Source organism: Ammodytes marinus (genome assembly GCF_949987685.1).
Source record: "Ammodytes marinus genome assembly, chromosome: 3".
In the NCBI taxonomy this organism is placed as follows: Eukaryota; Metazoa; Chordata; class Actinopteri; order Uranoscopiformes; family Ammodytidae; genus Ammodytes; species Ammodytes marinus.
In genome coordinates, this window is record NC_137232.1 from 19,398,147 (window position 1) to 19,417,517 (window position 19,371).

Below are 19,371 nucleotides of genomic sequence, written 5' to 3' on the forward strand. Positions count from 1 at the left end.
CCGCATCAACAAGCTGGAGCATTTAAACAGAGAGGCGGAACTGATTGTGTCGGGAATCTTACTACCCCCCGAGGTAGTAAAATTCCCGGAACAATCTCTCGCACCTTTCTTCCCTCGTTCCGCAACGGTCGCATTTATACAGCAGGGTGGAGGGCCGAAATTCCGGCATATTCCCGGCTTTCACTGTCTGTGTGAAAGGGGCTACTGTCTCACTTTACCCCACCATGAGGCACACCAGGAAGATGACCTGGGGCAACCACACGGAAATAGCACCTTCTCATCTTTCCCTGTAAACTTTAGGGCTGGAATGTAGAGTAGGCCTAGTTGTAGAGTATGACAGGCTGATGTTATAATCCAGTTGGGTCTTCTCCTGTGTTCTGAGTCCCAGGCTATTCTCGCTGGTTCTGATTTTCCTATGCTTTGACCCCCAGACACAAGCTGGCTCTAAGTGTCCTGTGTTCTAACCCCCAGACTGTGTTCTAATCTAACTGGTTCTATCTTTCATTTGAATCTTATTAAAACCTTTTGAATTATAATATGTTGTATTTGATTTTGTTCAGAGTTACTTTCAAGTGTTTAGAAAATTTGCTTTGCTTAATTGACCAAACCCCATTATTCTTTTACTAGTCCGACATTAGTTCTGGAATGAGTGGCTAGCTTTCAGGATTCTAACTGTTACAATATGTGTTGTTATGGTAGTTTCAGAGTGGAAAAAGTAAGTGGATCAGTTTACCCCCAGCTGGTTCACTTTACCCCCTTGATTTTTCTGGTCTGTCTCAGTTTACATCATATTTTCAGTGCCCTTTGTCTTGAAAAAAATCTGCTAATGCCCATTTCTAGGAAACATCCTGAATTAATGGGAAATGTGTAAATTTGAGTGATAAATCATTTTAGCTCACTTAGAGGGGAGCAAATGTAAAAAGTGGCTCAGATTACCCCGTTCTCCCCTATATATATTTTTTTTTATTTTATTCGTAAATAATAGTACTTCCTGTGCCATTGTGCATGCACACCACACTTGTGCGAGTTGTTTACAAACATGGCTTCAAAAGGGCTGAGAGCAGCAAACCCATGACCTGCACCGGCTTTATCTCTGTTTACGTTTTTGTATGAGAGCTGAATTCCAAGCCATATTCTTTGTACAATGTGTTGAAATGACATAGAAAATAATAGATAATAGAGTAGAAATCCTACAGAATCATGATTTACGAGATTAGAAATAAAATAAAACTGAATCGGTTTAGTTTTTACATACTTCCATATTGTGTTGAAATGCAAGCTGCATTGATTATTGCACTGTTCATAGAAAGTCATATTTCTGACAAGAAAAGCTTTTCTCTTAATACAATATTAGAGAGGGTAATTCATCTGTTCATTGTCTTTAATGATCATCACAAAAGTACAAAGTGATTAGCAAACTCTGAGTAGCAAACTCAGATGTGTATATAAATATATTTTTGAAAATCACACATGGATATGTACATAAACATTTTTTTGCATTGAGATGCATTGAAAATCGATTTTGAATCGAATCGTTGACCTCTGAATCGGAATCGAATCGAATTGTGAGGTACCAAGAGATTCCCACCCCTAACATTCATACAGTTAATAAAATAATATGTCCCCAGTATAATGTTCGGCATTCCGAGATTTGCCGTTTTTTTGTTTGTGTTGATGTACCTGATAATATAAAGGCTTTCCCTGAATATTCCCATGAGCAGTGTGCAGAGTGCAGACTGAGCGCTGTTTGAGGCGCAGCAGATCATTGAAGCGTAGTTTCACTCGACTATAAGTGCATGCTGTCTCTGGAGGAGTACGCCAGTGAAGAGAGGAGCTTGCTCTTTCTCCTTCATTGGAAGTGAAACAGCTTCGAACACTGACCTGAGCAAAGTCACAAAATGCACAGATGGAACTTGAAAAGATGGTTTACTGTATATCGCTCGGTTAGTGGATAAGTAGTCATGCTTTGTCTTATTTGCTTTGCAGGACTGTAAAACTATTATCACAAAGTGTAACATATGTATATCGACCTCAAACGTTATCTTTTGTATTTGCAACAAGATTATATCTCACGGTTCACAAGCTCGTAAACGTCTCTTAACTACTTTCCCAGTTTTATATATGGTTAATTTAGCTGTTTGTGCAAAAGATTAGATATGCAAAATAGAGGGATGGATCTCCATGAAACAAGAAAACAAATGTGTCTTCCTCTTACACTTATGCAGATGTCGGTTTGGACACAGGGGATTGACCGATTAGATTAGGCCCGTTCCTGCTCACTAATTATCATCAGCGGTCATGGTAGGATGCTAATTGTTAGCACTACAGCCCAACTCATCCAAAACATTGTCCATCTGTTTAGAGTTTGCTATATTAACATTACTAGTGCAATGCCCATAGGAAGCAGGTAGCTTATGCTTGAATGTAACCCATCTATCAAAGTGGTACACACAAACAGATGTAGCCTACACATAGGCAGTGTCACACTGTCATTGAAATGGCTGTCACATCGCTCGTCAATGTGACTTACGTTCTTTCTTTAATGTTTGTTGCGCCATATATAATCATCTATTCTTTATAGGCAAATCAGCTGAAATTTTTTTTATTGGTAATTGCAGCTTGAAGGCAATTGAAAATTAAAACGCAATTGACACGCGAACTGAAAATAGCGTCACTGTCGCGGAAGTGTTAAACTATACATTAACTCTATAACAGTGAAAATAGCGTAACGTGCGATCTTTAACACTAAAGCGGACAGGTTTGAGGAGTTGATGTCTGTGGAAAGGTTTAAGAACGTTTTGTTTGGAAAGTTGGGTGCATTGAATGAGGAAGTAACAGGCTGTGTCTGCTGTGTGTCCCGCTCGTCAATCCAAGCTTTGGTCGCAGCAGCCAATCAAATCAGACGGAGGCGGGGTTTAGCCGGAGACTACTTCATGCCCGTCGTTACTATGGCCTTCAGCGTGCGAATGTATTTGCCGCCAGCATGATATAAATATGATAACTGCTACATATTTGGTCCAAAAAACCTCACAATCAATCAAGGATGCACACCTTCGTGCCGTGCCCAAGCCATATCCGTAAACTCAGGCCGATCTGACTAACAGTCCGAGAGATATGCGAGCCACAGACACACACACAGACAGACAGACGTTTCTTGCTTTATAGATAGATAAATGGTAAATTGAAAAGTGAAAATAAGGTTGAATCATTTGACCGGCTGCTCTTCGACTTGAAAGCAGTGCTAGCGATAACATTAATTTACTAATGTGTTGTAATACGTATGTCAAGACTGTGGGGGCCAAAGTAAGGAACAGCTTGTGTAGAGTTAACAAACTTAAGAATATAAAATTTTGACGAAGAAAAAAAAACAGGTTGGTTTTCAGTGAATTTACAGCAACCACATTTTGCTTGCGTCTACAGATGTCATTTTGTAAAAGCACAACCTGCTCTAATTCTGCAGTTTTTTAGATTAATGCCTTTTGAGCTGCTTTAAGAAAAATATCCCAAAAGCCTGTATCATGCTCCAGTGTACATTTAAAAGGCTATGTATCCAAGGCCTTACTGAACTGTGGATTAAGCCCAGTGACAGGGGTCGTGGTAAACTCCTCCTGTCTGGGTTATCAGCCTCTGACAGCCCGCTGCTCTCTGATCGCTGCTGCCGTCACAGGAGCATGCATCACACACTTGTCAAAGCGCCTCTCCTCCGCCCACCCCCTTTCCGCTGAGAGTCAACACCACAGTCTCACCACCACACATGTATTTACGTGCTCGCAGACACTCTCACAAGGCGGGCATGCACACAAGCTCATGCACACACACAGGCACATACACACACACTCAGACATTCACATACCGTACACTTATACGGACACAGTTTCCTTTATGGTGACAAATCCTGCCTGAGCTGGCTCCCGTCTGTGAGTCACGGCGTGGTGTGGTGTACGAGTCAAACTCCCCCGTCATCTGCCTTTCCCAGATGGATCCGCGGGGCGTCCGAGGGGCCTTGTGTGATGTCCGCAAATTGCAGAACGTTTTCGGACTCAAACCCCCCCAATGATCCCGATGGAGAGCAGACACATATAAAGGTGAATGGGGGCAACATCGCGGCTTGACTGGGGTTTTAATCCAATAAACCATGATTTCACTGAATCACTGCGCTGATCCCATTTTCTCTGTGTACATATCCGTTCTTTCATCGTGGCTCCTATTTGCCCTATAATGGGATTAACTCCGATGACACCAATCTGAAATCTAGCTTTAAACTCTGCAGGGTGAGTCTTATTTCACGGGTTATTCCCATAAGGAATAAAACATGGCTTGGGTTACATAATTAGGTTTCTCCCTCTCAACCCAAATGTAAATGATGACAGAATATTGATGAATATGTGTGTGTAATTTTTTGTTTTCGCCTGGCCCCCTGGTCAAGATGCCCCCAGAAACACAGCAAAAACTGACAAACCATATTAATCAATGTGTCAGTAAAATATGTAGAGGGCGCTGTCATTAATAATGGATGCTGTCAAGAGCAGCTCAAATGCATTGCATCCTAACCCTGCCCCAACCACAACGGGGCTGTGCAGCGAAGTTAGACTACCTATGTTGGCACTAAAGCTAAAGCTCAAATTTCCTCCATGCCTATGTTTAAAACGCAATAATGTTCTCCGTTATTATTGTTTAACCCACCAATAACTTTTCAAACACAGCTATTAAGCAAGCTTATTACCAAGGTCCTTTCCACTCCATAATAAAATCAACGTGGAACAATTGACCCTGGCGGAACAAAAACCCTTTCACTCGTCTGTGCCTCATTTTCATGCTGCAACAAGACATTAGAGAGCTGTTACATTGCTCTGTCTCTCATTGCTCCCAGAACCATTAACAATCTTTCTTTTTCCCCCTCCACACCCTCGTCTCTTGTTCTTATTGGTCAGAGGCAGCAATACTCGGCCATCTAGTTTGGATGTATGTAGCTACAATGTGCACAAAAGCATATGGTTGTTGGTGATTAATGTGGGTATGCATTAAACCATCACTAACCACATTTGACCTCATTGACTGTTTTTTTATGAAGCTTTAAGCTGTTTTTCTTTTTAAAGAAGGTGCAGTTTTTAATTTGTCTTCTCATTGTGATTGTATGTAAGGCAGGTATGAATGTCTTTGTGATAAACACAGAGAACACAGTTAAATTGTAGCTTACCATTAACCCATCATCCAAGTAGTGATGAGGAGTGAGGTAGTTTGGATATTTTGAAATCATAACAACTTTGAATGCCCTTTTGATCCTTTACACTTGGTTTCATAGGTTGTACATGGTGGTAGACCAGCCTCTATTGCAGATTCTCAATCGTCACACTTAAACTCTTTCTAAATTATTTATAAAAACACCGGTAAATAAACTAGAGATGCAGCTTTTTGCAACTGTGCTTCAAAGCTGCTGAATACCAAAGCTATTTAGAAGGACACCTTGTAAAGATAGTTAGTTTTTGCTTATGAAATCAACTAAAAGCTGATAGAACCAACTTCTCATGAAGCACCCTTTATAAAAGGCTTTATAAAATTGTAATTTCTGGCATTATCTGTGGTTAATAAAAAATCTACTTTTGCTTGTTTATGTAAGTCAAGGCAAGGCAAGTTTATTTATATAGCACAATTCAGACACAAGGCCATTCAAAGTGCTTTACAAGGGAAAGATTAAAATACATGTAGTTATAAATCATCAATGATAGCAACCTCTAGGTTGGTTTATAAATGTAAAACAACAATAAACGTTATATTATAAATGAAATGTTTAAAGCAGAAGTAGGTAAAATATTTATGTTAATATATGTGGTAAATCATACAGTGATCACTTGTATAGTGTGCACGCTTCATAACACACGTCTCTCATTCACTCTGCTCTGCACGTAATCTGCAAAAACTTTTCTGGTATGCGCTTACAATGGTGGAGCAGGTAAAAATCCTTACCAATGTCGGTTTTTATTGTTTTTATCATGTTTTATTGCACTTACGGATCTAAGATGACACTAGATAACTCGCTGTTTGACAGGAAGTTAGCTAAAAGAATTTTGCTTACTTTTCTTTAAAAAAAATCTATATTAAAGTGGCATAAGCTTTTAATAAGCCGTCAGCAAATGTTCATGAGGCGGTCATAAATGTTAACAAGTCGCTGATGAAGGTGTTTTAAAATAATCCATCTATTCTGCAGCTTTAAATGTCAATGAATATTTAATAAACGAATGTGGCCCAGATGCCCTCGAGCTACTTAAGTTGTTCTCAATAATGGCTTATTACGGATCTATAAAACATCAGTAAATGTTCGTCATCCATGTAAAGATTGACGCGTTAGAAAGTGGTACCTATATACTGGGTATTCCTGACTTTCTCTTCATGCACTGGATGACGTAAGGATTTCATTGCAATTTCCGAGCAAACAACATGTTTGATTGCAGCCCTGTATTGTAGACTGTATGTTGTTCTCCGCCTCTCCTCAGAATCTGGTGAGTGGTGTTGAGATCTTTGGGCCGGTAATGTAATTTACTCATGCAGACATATTTCTTTTCCTTCAGTTTTCATTCATTTTATCAGGCACAGATGTCCTGAACTGGATCCAGCTTTAGATTTTATGCATGACTTAAGTGTTTCAACCCCTCTGAAAATTCACATAAAGAAACTCACTTATCGTGTAGCACAAGTTCTGGCTCTAACTTAAGAAAAAAATGTCAAAAAACAAATTGGTTATTGTCTTTTCACAAAACCCTTGAGTAAACAGTGAGTTTTTCTAGCATTTCTCTAAGAGCATTGCCTGAGTTATCTTAATGGAAATCAGCTTTTTTGGGGAGCGAAGGCGGAGAGGGGCTTGAGCTATATCTGTATTGAATTCAACTTAAGATGAATAGAAAGGAATTAGATTGTATAGCACATACATACTGTGGAGTGGAGAGAACTCAAGATGTTTATAAAATCGAGGCATCATATTCACCCAACACATTCCTTATCAACAATTTCATCCCAATCACTTTGAACCTGATTCATGTTCATGGCACATCGTCAGTGACATGGAAAATGTCCACGGTGAGGCTCAAAATGGATTGGGCGTCCATTGCGGCTAATTCTGATTCAAGGAATTGAGACAGCTGCATTAAGGATGTTAGGCATTAAATAGTTGTCTTTTTCATGGGATTATCTGCCAAGGAGGAAGTCAGTGTTCAGACGGTGCTGACTGGCACGGCAAGATCAGCTTCCATCCAAGTAGAACACTTCTTCAGGCATGCAAAACATGCAATCTTAAATCAGATAATCCCTTTCAATACCAGCCAGGATGTCAATACCCTGACATGAATGGATGGGATACAACAGTTTGGGAAGCTTAACGTTGTTTTTTCGATCACGGTTTGTAGTGGTTGCTGGCAGGTTGCTATTTTTAGCCTCTGTTTCGATATCAATGTAGTTCCACTGACGCTGTAGTGAAAAAACATCTATGGACCATTGGTGAAACGCTGTCCTGTCTAATAAAGGACTATCAAGAAGATTTTAGGCAATGTTTTGTTCTTTGCACCCAAACATTGAAGCTTTTATGGGACCTGGAGATATTGGAGTAAATAATTGGACACACAAAGCTAAGACTCAAGTACATCTCAGGGGCTGAACAAACAATCACACAGTGCACATTTGGTTCATATGAGACTGTGATTGTGCATCATAACGAGGCTTTTCTGGTGTTTTCATGTGGAAGCGCCTGTCGTCAGTGTGACTAAGCAAGCCTGTCCGAGTCCAGCTGACCGTGACTGTCTGAGAGAGCTATGAAAACACTTGCCTTTCAAAACGGGCGCTTTGCATCAAATTGTTGACGCTTCACATTCAGATATTGTTAAATGATGAAAATGAAATTGTCTTTTATTCTATATCGTGCTGCCAAGCATTTTAAATCGTGCACTTAACATATTGGAAATAGCATTCTGTGTCGAATGCAATGTATTTCAAGATGTTCTTATTATATCGCATCAATATTTGCTGCTGCAGCAAACCGCTTTCTCCATGGATCTCATTAAAGTTTCATTGTGTCGGATCTCATCTTACCTTCTTACCTTGTCATGGATTTTGTATGCCACTGGAAAATCTGGATGGGTATAAACATTTTATAGATCAGTTGTAGGTTTTGAATTTTTGATCAACATTGAACATGGAGCATATGAATGTAGGCTACATGTATTTATATCCGTCTATCCATCCATTTTGTATACTTGCTTCTTCCTGAATTTTAACCCTAAACATAGGCCAGTAAATCCCCCTGGCTTTTATTTATTATTATTACATTTGTTAAAGATTATTTTTGGCATTTTCAATGATTTATTTATAGTGCAGATGGACATATGAAATGAGGGGAATGACATGCAGAGAACTGCACGGGTCAGATTCGAAACAGGTCTGCTACGAGGACTGAGCCTCATGGGAGGGACGCTCTAACCACTACACCATGAGCGCCCCTCCCCTGGCTTTTATTAATTCAAAATGTAATTCTGGTAAAATTATTTGAGTTTTTAACAGGTTTAAACTGAAGCTTAATAAAACTTACTGTAATTTAAATTTGAATTAAAGTTGGCAATAATGATTTTATATAAATCCTGATTAAATTATGAGCTAAAATTGAAACATGTAAGCCTATATGTGAGTGACCTGTAAAATGCTCCACTATATTGTTACGTATCGACCACTATATAAAAAGCTACAGTATAATGAAGGAAAACTGCTTTGTTTGTATGTTCTTTAATAGTCTTCCTCTATTTTATAAAATAATGAGCTCTTTGGACATGACTTGCTGTGTTTCGAATATTTTGAGAATTGAAGCATTATATCATCTTTCACATTATGAGAAGGGTGTGAATTTGAAACAGCAGTGGGCCTAAACGAGACACATTTGGACTTAATAAATGGTCCTCAAAATGCATTTAACTGCCTCTCCATGGGACTGTAAAGAAAATAATTTAACTTTCCATTTTCAACCCTGACAGCTCTATACCTATACTTAATCAGACTTCCCAACTTGTGTTGAGTTTTTTTTTTACTGAATCGGTACACGTACACCAAAAACGTAATGGCTAGTTTGAGCAGTTTTCCTGTCTCCCTGGTATTGACAGGGGCTTGGGGATATGCCATAGCCTAAACTTCTCTTTTTGCCTCTTTATGATTTTAAACTCTGTCAGGGTCAAAATATTTGCTGCTCCATTTTCACACAGGTATAGATTCATGCTTTATGATGCTAATTCAGGTACGTTTTAGATCAGATTAAGCTTGTTTGCACTTAGGTTGGTATAGAAAGAAGGATTTCCTTAATCATTGAGCATCTTTCTGGCTTAATATTGATGATGGAGATATCAGCATGATGATGGCTTATGGTCTATACGATTAATAAGTGTCAAGTTTTTTTATACCATAGACGTGTATAATAACAACTGCTGTGATGCTGTAGCAAGCCCTGCCAATGTGACACAATCTGTGAAATTGTACTTTTCCTATTCTGTGGAAAAGTAGAAGCACAATGAATATGCAAATACATGTGTAAACTCGTTTCTCCACCCATGTATGGATAACTGTGGGAGTAGACATGGGGTTTGTGCACGTGCGTACAGTCCCAATATAATTTGGACTATACAAGGCGTACACACAGCTTTATAAATCTGACAGAAACGATGTGCCTGCATATTTTTTGTGCACACACAAAGTGCTACTGTAATTGTTTTGTTTTATGCATCTGGCCCCTGCTGGGTAAGCTAGCTTACAGACAATAAGTAAACTGTCTCCAGCGTCATTAAATACCTTTTTAATGACAGAAATGTGCACACGTGAACATTCCCACATGCTGCATGATTAATTTAATGCAATTTTGAATCAGACAAAAACAATGAACAGATCAAATTTTAGTGTTGCAGTCCCTGCCCAGGTTTCATTGTCTGGTAAATTACTACACATACGCATTGAAAGAACGCTGAATTTTATGCGTCTCCTAAAACACAAATTCAATTCTAACGGGGACATAGTGTACCCTTGGAAAAATATGTGGAGCGCTGTATAAATGTATTTGGGGTGCTGTATATTTGTGCTTCAGGCCTTGGCACAGCCTGCACATGAACAGTTTACTAAAAGTAGGAGCCAGACTAGATTCTCCTCGCTGGCCATTAGGAAAGAGTCTGCTGCTTTTAAAGTGGATGAACAGGGCTGACATAATCTGCCATTACAGAAGTTTATACCAATCCAGTCTGCTTATGATACTGTATATCCGTTTCCGGATCTCAAAGGTATCACTTTCGGGTTCAGCTCACAAGAAAACTATTATTTGTGCTTTGCTGCTGCTATTATGTTCACGCAGGTATCTCTTTGGCAGTTCAGACTATTCACACAATGAACATGTACTTTGTATTTACTGTTAAAAACACATGTTTTCTTTTAATACCATAGAACAGCAAAAAGACATGAACCATTACTTTGATGGTTAAAGCTATAGTGCATAACTTCTATCCCACCCATAAGGTATTCTGAGTAATTACAACATCACTCGCATATCTACATGAGGTAAGCCTGGGGTGATCATGCATGGATTATATACGTTCTGCTGTATGTTCAGGTTTTTTTTTTAGAAGTTAAATCAACAACTGAAATAGTTCTTGGGCGCTTCATGGGATTTTTATGAGCTCCTGCGCCAGTGTGTGTCGGGGGTCATTCCAGTTAGGAAACACTGCAATACTGAGAAACAGAGAGAGTTTTGTAACAATAATAATAATATATTTAATTTATATAGCGCTTTTCTTGCACTCATAGCGCTTGTAGAGCTGATCGACTCGTTTGGCAATGGCTTGAATGTAACCGTCATTCATTTATATGAAAAAGTAACGCACTATAGCTTTAATTAATGTATTCAGTAGTAGTCTATAAGTTATTAACATCATCACTTCAAATCATGACAGCCGATTATAGAGACAGAGTCAGAGCTGGGATGTTGCAAACTTCTTTATTGTAGCTCTTTTGAAAGAAGGAAAAGCCAGAAATTGCTGTGTTAAAGCAAACCAGTCCTTCTCCCAGCACACGGTCTCTTATACTCTTAGACCTACTGATTATTTATGTGCTACGGGTAAATGTGCTGAGCGTGGCTGAGTGTATAAATAGCTGTACTGTACGGACATCATCGGAGGCTTGGGCTCACAAGGGGGGAAAGGGGAGGGGAAAGAGCTTACTACCAGAGCATCAGATCATGAGCTATACAGAGACGATCCTCCCTGACTCATCAACAACGCAGATCCCTCGCAACGCTTGTATAGTCTGCGTGTCAGGGGCCCATAGCTCAGCTGACCTCTGTGGCCACTGAAGCACCACTCTGTGTTGTGCTTATTGCATAATTATTCATACAAGATGACTAAGTGAATTATTCAATTACCGCGTTCCCCCTTTGGTCGGTTCACTGACTTATATGTGGGACATGTTTTAGGATATACACAGATTTTCAAAAAACTGTTTTCTTTCCTATCACAAATAGCTGCATAACGAGAGCAATTATTAGAGCGTGTATTATTTGATGTGATTCTCTTAGGCAACTTGTATTATGGCTCGGTGTCGCCACGGTCGCTGTGTACACCGCAACTAGATTTTCTCCTTCCCTTCGAAGGAGTCACGACATCCTAATCATGGTAAATGTTACGGCAAAACATCAGCTCATCATATGACACCTCCACCAATTGTGTTCTGTCCCCTTTGGTGGAACCAGGGGTAAACAAGGACCAAACACAACAACCAAATTATATTGACGGAGTCAGAGTAGAAGGTGGCAAAATTTTATTTTCACAAATCAAAAGTATACCAGAGCCATTAGACAAACCTGTGGGGGAAGTAATAGGGACCAAAAGGAAGTTGCCAAACAAATGAAACAAGTATAACCAAACTAGGCCTTACTAACTAAACGCTGCAACTAAAACCAAACAACTGCTTATCTAAAAAAAGGGTGAGTCAGGAAAAATACAAGGGTGGCAACAACCAACTAACCTAGTGTATTAGACGAAGAAGTACCTTCGTGGTTGCATTTGTAGGGGTACCCTACTTACTTATGCCTCGTTTCCACCGAGTAGAGCGGGTCGGGTCGGAGCGGCTCAGAGCGGGACAGCTCACTATTAAGAATCTCGGTGGTGTTTCCACCACCGACCCTACCCTTACTGGTAGGGCGGGGTTTAGGCTGGACTGCGATAGCCGCCACCAGAATATGGGTCAAACTATCGGGCTGTGGAACAACTGTGGTCAAGCCAGCGGTCTCTCGTTTTTGCTTGGTCAAACCAGCCGCTTCTTTATTTATTCCCCCTGTGTTGTTGTGAGCGTAAACACACAGAGACGGCTCGGTGCAACTGATAGAGACAGTGTCGCTCACTGTCTCTATCAGATGTCACTTAGCTGCCGCAGCCAGCACTGTTCGCTACAGTGCTAGCTGCCGCAGCTACGTGACATCGTAGCAGTGGGACACAGTGTAACCAACTGATTAATTTAATGACGAGGAAAAACACCACATAATAAACAGTGCTGTGCTCACATTTTCGCCAAAACACAATTCTCTCTTCACTCTTGCCGAGGTGACTACACACCGCTACACGCGGCGGAAATTATTATTTCGACCAATAAACGGACGGCATGTGTAGCTCCGCCTTTTCGGCACCCTTTCAGGCGGCTGGTACCCCAACGGAGGAGTACCGAAATTAGGAGCGGCTCAGAGCGGTTAGGTGCGCTTAAACCGTACCCTACCCAACTTTTGGCAAATGAAAAGCCAAACTACCCGGACCGAACCGCTCCGCTCCGACCCGCTCTACTCGGTGGAAACGAGGCATTAGCCTTGCTTTGGTATCAACCAGCATGGCAGCCAAGATCAGATAGAGACTAGATTTTCTCCTTCCTTTCGAAGGAGTCACGACATCCTAATCATGGTAAATGTTACGGCAAAACATCAGCTCTTCATTTGACACCTCCGCCATTTTCTCTGCTTAAACTCATAATGTGTGTCGCCGCACAGTGTGCAGTGCAGCCCACAGTATACGGGCTTCTGCTTTGCCTTGGGTTGCTGCCTTTTGTCTGGAGCTCTCTCATCTCTGGAGGTCACATTGGCCGCCCTGGAGATACTGTTAATGGTAAGTGTGCCAACAACAGTGTGGGCAATCAAAGAGGAGCCATATGCTGTCTGTTAAAGCACACTCAGCGGGGGCAGCAGTGTTACACGGCCGTTTGGTATCTGATGAAAATCACAACATGCATAAAGAGGTTTTGGTTAAACGTGCAGTGTATTGGGGCTGGTATTTCCCCCTGTCACTTGTTGTTTTGTATTCCAATCCACACTGTTTCCTTCAGGAGAGGGGTATCAAACTGGCAGAATGACAGGGCCTTACTCAGATCTGCAGCCTAGCGTCGTGCCACTGTTCACAATTCATCCAACTGGTTAGCTTGCCATGGACCAAGATCAAAAATGTGCTCCGTTACTTGTTTGTAGGTTTTATAATGGCAATGTGGTTCCTGGCGTCAAATATTATATTTTTTTAACTTGGCAAGTCAGGCGGAGTGATGTGGATGTGACATGTGCCTAGCTAGCATCCTCACACATGGGTTAGACACCGCGATGAAGAGGGCCCTGCAGCAGGTTCTTTTTCACTCTTCATTAAGAATTCTAAAGGGTGTTTCAACTGAGAGGTGATAATGGTTTCTATGGACATCGCTGGCCTCCAGTCACACACCAAAGACACAACACATGCTGCAAAAATACATTCAGCAACATGAATCCTGTTTTCTCAGTTTCTGCTGAATGCCCGTCTGCGAAAAAATGCAGCAAAGGCGCTGAAACGATATCAAATGAGACCTCCATTTTGTCACTACGCTGAGACATAATTCAAGCCTACAGTTATCCAAACGCCTGCCTCGTCCTGTGTTCCGAAGCACTGAGGACCTGAAACACCGCCGAACAAATAGCTGTTTGTCCTTGACGATGGCTGCAAATGAGAAGGCTGGGTTGCTACACCAGGTTTAGAAAAACAAGCGAATAAAAGCAAACCCATACACAGAGACAGCTGCAGTTTTCAGTATCTCATGACTCATCAATCATGTATAACGTCTACAACATGTATTCTTATTAGAAAAGTGAATCTGTGCGAATCTAAAGCTTTGAGGTTGTTTTACAGCTGGAACTTTTAGTTGATACATCGATCATTCCATTAACTTGAAATAAATGAGCAATCCATTGTTTTTTCCCCCAAACTAAATATTTATAGTTAAATTTGTATTTTTTTTGCTCCTGCTTTTCAAAGGCTTTTTTTTGTCACATCTTTGTTAAGAAAGATAGTTAACTCCATTCTTTTGATTTTGGACAGATGGTCGGATAAAAAAAGTAATTTGTGATTTTGAAGTATTTTCTTTTTACATTTTAGCGAGAACAATTAATTTTAGCGAGAACAATTAATGAATTATCAGAGAATTAAAAGATAGATTAATTGATAGTGCGGTAATTCATAAGTTTCAGCATTGTATTTCTTGTGTTGTGCTTTAGAAGCTTCATGTCCATTGTTTTAATGATCCTCTTGCATGAGCACAAACAGATATGTGGCCTGAGGCAGTTTAGGAGCCTCATAACATTTGATCTTTGAAGGATGCTTTGAAGCAAATCTGCTTTTGTTTACCAGTGTGCAGCCTTTCACCGTTTTCCACTGTAAAATCGCAGACTTCCCACACATTTTTTTAATAAGAAAGGCAAGAACAATTAGTAGAATGTGAATGTGAAAATCCCTCTCACGTATCTAATAGCTGTGTCACCGATTGTGCATGTAGCGTATGTGTTTGATGTGTCTGCGTGGGAGTGAGATGAGTGGGCGGAGGGGCAGTCAATATGCAGTCACACTTTGTATGATTACAGCTGGATCGGCGAGCAAAGCTCTTTGGTGATATTTGTAGTGGAGAATGTGCGCATAGGGTGCTTTAATGAATTCCCTCGTATTGGATGCTTCAGGGAACATGGACATGAGATGGACGTAACGCAAGTGCAGCATGTGTGAAATTGTGCCTCTCACATCACTGTCTTAGGTCAGTCGGAAAGCTGGCCGTTGGACCTTACTTAATGGCATTTGAAGAGTAAAGGATCCCTCAGTTGTATTGAAACCTTGACAAAATACCCACGCTGAATGATATGTCATGGATTACCTTAATAGGACTAGGGAGATTTCTGATGTAGCCCAGTGTTAAAGGGCACCTATTATGCATTATGCCTTTTTGCGAGATTTTTCAACATTAATGTGGCTCCCTGGTGTGACTAAAGACGCTCAAAGTATGAGGAACCTCCACCTTTCTATATACCTGCGTTCAAACACCCTGTTCAGATTTTATTTCCCCCATATGATGTCACAAGGGGATAAGCCACGCCCCCCACACTACCAACCTTAGCATCGTCTACTGTGATAACCACACACCCAGATACCTCTGAATCTACATGACAATTAGATTTAAACCGGCAGTTAGATTCGGGGCCAATCAGAGCAGACTGTGCTTTTTGCGGCACTGTGAGAAATGTAAAGGTTTTTTTGGACACAACGCCATGAAAACAGCTTCTGGTAGAAATTACATTTCTTTTTACCTGTTAAGCGGTTAGATGTGATGGATGGCTTCTGAGCAGCCTTTGAAGGTTGCTCTCAATGTCAGGGTCTTTTGTGGAGGTCCAGTGTGTTTGCTCTTGGTAGAAGTGTGAGTTTGGGTTGGTAAATAGTCTTGCTTGGACAAACACCCTGTGTTGCTTTGGCTAGTGCTGATAAAAAAGGGACTGTTGAGATCCTAATCAAGATTGCTGCTATGGCCATTCAGTGTGACAGACGAGAGTCAGCGCTGTTCCTCCGTTCACAATATTCCAGAAAAGGAGGAGGGGGAGGGAAAAGTGATTTGAAGTGTTATTTTCATTGTCTGCATCTACAAACAGCATCAATTAAATGTGATGGCTCCATGTGCCCCTTAAGCAGTGCATTGGGGAGAGAGAGAGAGAGAGAGAGAGTTAGTTGATTGTTTTTGCCAATAAGCAGTCCTACAGCAGTTTAAATGAGTTCCAAGAAGTTTGTTTGTTTATGTGCTAATATTTGCACTGAAGTTTTGTTTGGTTCATCCTGGTCCTGCAGAGTCATGTGCGTATTTGATGGGTGATTGATTAAATCTAGGTGTGCGTCATAGCGCTGCACCAAAGACATTTCAAACTAAAAGTCTAACTTTTTATTAAACTTCCTTGATGCTCACATTCATTTTAAGCATGTATGTGATAAAAGCAAAGATGGCTGAAGTCAAATTGCAGTTAATTGTAGCATTATATTCCCAGTGATGTGTGTACCTGTCTTACATAATGTTTTATTTCATTTTATACAGCCTTCAAGTATACATTTAAATGCCCTGTAAAAGTAACCCCCGCTCCCTGGTGTTGTCTGATCAGCAGGTGGAAAAGAATGTAATACATAATACTGCAACCAAGCATTTTTGGATGAAAGACAATTGTATTCCCCCCAGCTAGTCGCTTGAAAATAAAATTTTAAAAGATTAAATCACAAGAAAAATAAAAAGAAGAGTTTTAATATACAGTCTTGATATAAAACAAAACAAAAAAGAAAAACATGTTACCTTTGTTTGGCATGTATGCTAAGAGATAGAAAAACAATTAGTGTATGGACAGGGCACATACCACAGTATGGATTTTTACTGGCTCTTTCAAATAAACTGGATAAAAACTACAACAAAGTAAAGTATACTTTCCTTTATACTTCAGACCAAAATCAGGCTGAAGACGGCATCCCACTCTACGGTCGTCCGCCTGTAAAATCTGTTAAACACATTGGCCTCTTGGTTTGAAGGCAGTAAACGTTAATATATATTGGCAGAATCAGTGCAGCTGTCACAAAGGAAGTTAAAAGTTGCTGCTAATTAAAATTAGTTAGCTGGTTGTCTGTCACCCATGTCTTTAACTCAATGGTAAATGTGACAGCCATTGTAGTTTCGAACGACGATGAACTGGAATACATTTCTAAAGATGTATTGACTTTTTTTTTTTTTTATATTTCAATAACATATTATGTTTCTTTGTTATTCTTTTAAATGTACAGTCTGAAGTTAATTATCATACAGGCTGAAGACTTTTATAAGCAATGCGAATCAAGCAGGAAATAATCTTTGAAGGAGGAGGCAGGTGAAGAGAAATCTCTGCTTGAATTTCACCCTGTCTAAATTTCATACTGCAGAGAGGCTCTGGGCAGAAAAAGATTGTTCCACTGCTACAGTAATATCAAATCATTTGTATTGAGTCTGGGATGGAATCAAAGATTGAACCATAAATTGAACCTTTTTATGAATCTGACACTATTACAACTGGTGCCGAATGAACACCTCCACCCCCACCCAATGTTATTTGTGCCTCCACATTAAGGTGTGACCGTTTATTTTTTCTCCGCAGACTGCTTTGAAGTGAACCCTGTGAGGAGCATCCAAAACGACACAAGATTCTGGTGAGTTCCCAAATTGAAATTAAAACCCTCTTTACATTTACATAATATACTTCCATGCGTAGCCCATTCAGACTGTGAATATGAGCAGGAAGTGATGGGGCAAGAAAAATGGAAAGGCTTTGAGAAGTATACTATGCAGAAAAAAAACATGTATTCCAGCCCTGGAAACTATCGATCACTACAGTTATTATTCCGCAGGGTCAGAGTGTTTGCCTTACCATGCATGTCCATTCTCGCTACATTAAACACAAGGGCAAACCCAACGGTTTTACCAATTTTCTTATTTTTTTCCCCCACACATAACCTTAAATGGAGACAAGAAAGAATGTTAACATCACAGCATTTAATTTTTATTCCTCCTCTCTCTCTGTCACGTGCAGATATAACCACATGTTCACAAACACTCACAGTCACAGTGTCACACACAACACACACACACACACACACACACACACACACACACACACACACACACACACACACACAGAAAGAGAGAGAGAGAGAGAGAGAGAGAGGCAGTGTTAGCTATCCTCTCACATAGGCAGGGTTGGGCTGGCGCCACGGCTGTTTGCCTCATAGCCTGCGCAATGGGAGTCGGCTCCATTATCAGAGCTACTGCTTCGCCACCCTGCAGCAACCCAGCATCCTCTGCTCCTGCAGATTTAATTTCTTATCTCAATACGGAAAACAGCCCCTCTGATTAACAGCAGAAAACACCCAGGGCTGCTGTGCAAACCGGTTGAGAATACATACAATAGATGGTTTGATAAACTGGTGAACATGCATAGCACTGATATTCCTCATAGGAATTTGTCTTTGGTCAAAGATTTTCAAGGGGAATTTGATATTGTTAATAATGATTCATGGAGGTGAAGCTCTCTTCACCATAAATCAGGATCTCTTATGTGAATGTCTATCATCTGCCGCTGCTGCTGTGTACTTCACATGTGCTGCACATTCCAGGACAGACAGAGTTGCCTTCTTGTTTGCAGATGGATGAAAGCGTCACTTCTACTGCTGTACTCTCACATGACATAAACTCAGCTTGAACCGATGCCGCATTGGTTCTCCTTTTGAGAGCAGCTGTACATTCTTGATGGTATGTTTTCATAAATGCCTTTGTGCAGAAAGACATGGTGCTTTGGGTTTTTCTCCCTATTTTCCCCCCATTTGCTTCATTTTTGACATCCCATAAAATGTATTTTTCGCTCCTTTTGTTAAGAAGCCGACTTGTGGCTTATCCAGCTCTCCACAAACAGCTTCATCAATGTCATGAAAAGCAGCTACAGTGGTAATTGTGTGTCAAATATCCTAGGCTCTAAAACGGAAGTTATTGTGTTAGCTGAAGCAGCTAAGTATTGCCCTATACCCTGGCTAAATTAGCTACCTTGTGTTTTACAGTAATCACCAGGTAGTGCTATTTTATCTGTGGCCTAAGCCTTCAAGCATAATTTATTACAATCATTAAAGTTTCAAGATCTCCTGGGCCTGTACGGCTTTACAATTCCTTGCAGGATGATCCTTGAAAAATCCTTTACTATGAAGCACATTAAAGCACAAGCATTGTGTATTTTAAATATAACAAATTCACACTGGTGTGTTTTAAAATAAGTTCCTAATGCAACTTGTTATCTATGTTAAACATGTACAATTGAAAACAGGACAGCACTGACACCAGATCACCAAGTATGTCTTGGGAGACAACAGCACACGCCAGGCGTGGCGGCTAAACGTTGCAGATATCGAACCTCATCGTTTTCAGGCGGCTAGGGTTTACATGATCTGGCCCTGCGAGAGGGACATTGATTTTTCTTGCTTTGAACTGGCAGTCCGATCCTGCAGA

The 19,371-nt window shown here is 40.5% G+C and overlaps 1 protein-coding gene across 1 annotated transcript in view; it reads left to right on the forward strand.

Moving 5' to 3' along the window:
* The window catches only part of lrfn1 (leucine rich repeat and fibronectin type III domain containing 1), a 128,877-nt gene that overhangs the window by 57,178 nt on the left and 52,328 nt on the right, over positions 1-19,371 (forward strand). Inside the window, exon 2 of the mRNA XM_080053869.1 lies at positions 17,477-17,528. The gene's annotated coding sequence lies outside the window, so the exon portion shown is untranslated. The remainder of the gene's footprint in view (positions 1-17,476; positions 17,529-19,371) is intronic.